Below are 2,291 nucleotides of genomic sequence, written 5' to 3'. Positions count from 1 at the left end.
CAAGTTCCAGACCAGTATTTTCATGTGTATGAGAACTAGGTCCCTGGGCATCCCCTTCCCACTGAGATTCTGATTCCATAGGTTTGAAGGGGGTCCAAGGAACTGCATTTCCAACAAGTTCCCAAGTGATGCTCAGGGTGTTGGTCTCTGGACTACTGTTTGAGGGACCATGTCGAATGATTCTGAGTCTGGACCCACTTTAGCAGCACCAACACCAATGACATTGTTAGAACCACAGATTATCAGAGGTGTTGTGCCAGGATTTGCTTTTTAATTAGGTTCCCAAAATATTCAAGTGCACGTGGCAAAGGATAGTGAAGCACCTGGATGGACACTAATGAGAAAGACATGGTTACTCTACAGAGGGATGAAACCCAGGACATGATGGCAGCGATGCTGTCCCATGCTTAAGCCCCGCAGCTGTGGGGTGGTGGCCTGCCTGAATGGGGAGCAGGTGACCTGATGAGGAGAAGAGTGTCAACACCACCAAGTGCATTCCTGTTCCTGTTCTGAGCATGTCACTGAGACTGTCAGTTGCCAGGGTTGTAAAATGAAGGCACTGAGAGCCAAGACAAACACATACACTGAGTGGCCAGATTATTATGATCTCTGAACGCATAATAATCTGGCCACTCAATGTATATCGTATATAATAAAAGGCTAATATGCAAATTGTCTCCTCAACCAGGAGTTCAATCAGCAGGCTGCAGGCTGGCCGGACCCCACCCATGCACAAATTCATGCACCGGACCTCTAATATATATATACACACACATACACACACACACACACAAAGTGGCCAGATTATATGCATTCAGAGATCATAATAATCTGGCCACTCAGTGTATATCAAGACACCTGTTCGTGGTGAAGAGCCCATTTTAGTTGTTACTGGATGGATAGATGCTGCCCTGGCCAAGAGAAATCCTCTCAGCTGCGGAGCACTTCTTCATGATTCCTGCATCTGGAAACAAAAGTGGCCCTGCCCTGGGAGGGTTATCAAGTCCTAATCTGCTCGCCAAACCACTGTTCAACTGAGGGTCCCACGTTCTGTAGTAGGATTAGTAGTTGGACCCAAAGGAGCAACTATTAAAGTGATTCAGCAGCAAACCCCTCATACATAGTAACTAAGCAGAGATGAGCCTGTCTCTGAAGTAACCGGATGCCTAGAAATATTGACAGAACATGAGCAGAACAGAAATGCATACTGTCATGCACACAGGAAACTACATTGAGCTCAATGAAGAGAATGATTTCCATTACAAAGGTACTGATAGAAGCTTTGAAAATGGCACTCTTAGCTCTGAGAGGCTCGCCTCCAATCCAGCTCCTCCTAGCCTTGCAAGAATGATACCCAATTATCGAAATGATAGTTCTAGTTCTCTGGGTAGTGGTTCCACAGATTCTATTAGAAACAATAGACTGGCTGACTTTATCCAACAAGCCCCTTTACCACAGGAAACTTTTGTTTTGGAGATACACTGCCATCTCTGTAGGCTCAGAAGATCTTGCAGCTGATTCTCCTACTTTCAACTCTTTACCATGCAAACTATTTGGACTCCATTTGAAGCAGGTAACCCACTCTCTGGCTTTGGGAGCGATCCCTCTGGTGACATGAAAACTCAGAGTAGAAGAAGTCTACCTCCTACATTTCCTGAGAGCATTGTACACCTATTTGCTTGGAGGATTAGGAGTGATCCACCTGGTACATCAACTATGTTGACCTGGTTCCAATATACATCCCTGCTTTTTCTAATTGTACCAATAGTTACTCCTCTTCCAATGGTGGAGGTTCCACCTCTAGCTCACCTCCAGAATCGAGACGAAAGCAGGACTGTGTTATTTGCTTTGAGAATGAAGTTATTGCTTCCCTAGTGCCATGTGGCCACAACCTCTTCTGCATGGAATCTGCCAATAAGATCTGAGAAAGGAGAACACCATCATGTCCAGTTTGCCAGATGGAAGTTACTCAGGCAATCCAAACTCACTCTTAATACACACATATACAGTATATACATATACTGTATATATAAAAGATAATGTACTACATATAGTATATATATATATAAATATATATAATAAAAGTATAATATACTAATTAGACTGCACAGCCAAATAACCTTCCTGATGAAGCCAGGGCTGTGAGGGCCAAGGTAGCCGCTGCAGCTGCGAGGGCTGAGCCCCTTGCACAAATTTTGTGCATCAGGCCTCTAGTATATATCCTAATATATAAAAAGCCAGGGGATGTCACAACCTAAATGACCAGATGGATGACTGAACAGCAGGCTGTG

The 2,291-nt window shown here is 44.3% G+C and overlaps 1 pseudogene; it reads left to right on the top strand.

Moving 5' to 3' along the window:
- Window positions 1-372: 372 nt before the first annotated feature.
- Window positions 373-1,994, top strand: LOC103285680 (RNA-binding E3 ubiquitin-protein ligase MEX3C-like; annotated as a pseudogene).
- The last annotated feature ends 297 nt before the right edge of the window (window positions 1,995-2,291 follow it).

This window comes from Eptesicus fuscus, chromosome 12, assembly GCF_027574615.1.
Source record: "Eptesicus fuscus isolate TK198812 chromosome 12, DD_ASM_mEF_20220401, whole genome shotgun sequence".
Taxonomy (NCBI): Eukaryota; Metazoa; Chordata; class Mammalia; order Chiroptera; family Vespertilionidae; genus Eptesicus; species Eptesicus fuscus.
The sequence above is the reverse complement of the archived record's forward strand: the minus strand, read 5'-3'. Positions and strand labels throughout refer to the sequence as shown.